This window comes from Macrobrachium rosenbergii, chromosome 1, assembly GCF_040412425.1.
Source record: "Macrobrachium rosenbergii isolate ZJJX-2024 chromosome 1, ASM4041242v1, whole genome shotgun sequence".
In the NCBI taxonomy this organism is placed as follows: Eukaryota; Metazoa; Arthropoda; class Malacostraca; order Decapoda; family Palaemonidae; genus Macrobrachium; species Macrobrachium rosenbergii.
This window is the reverse complement of record NC_089741.1, coordinates 984,092-984,392: the sequence shown is the minus strand read 5'-3', so window position 1 is coordinate 984,392 and position 301 is coordinate 984,092.

The following is a 301-nucleotide window of genomic DNA, read 5'->3' as shown; positions in this document are numbered from 1 at the left end:
AAAGGTAAACTGCACTTGAACATGGGGAAATCCAACAGATTTTTCTTGTACTTTCTCCCTCCACGGCCCAAATTATTCGCAGATAACAGGCATTCAGCATTTTCGTGACTGATTGTCTTCTTTTGTATCTTGTATAATTATATGCATGCATTTCTTAATATTGATATTGTTGGTCTGCCTGTATACTCCACGTATATGTGTAAAACGTACAAATAGGCAGATATGTGAATATTTATTTTTTTTGCCAGTATTGTATGTAGATGTTGATTTTCTGAAGTGCAATAGCTTTTGTTTATATAAG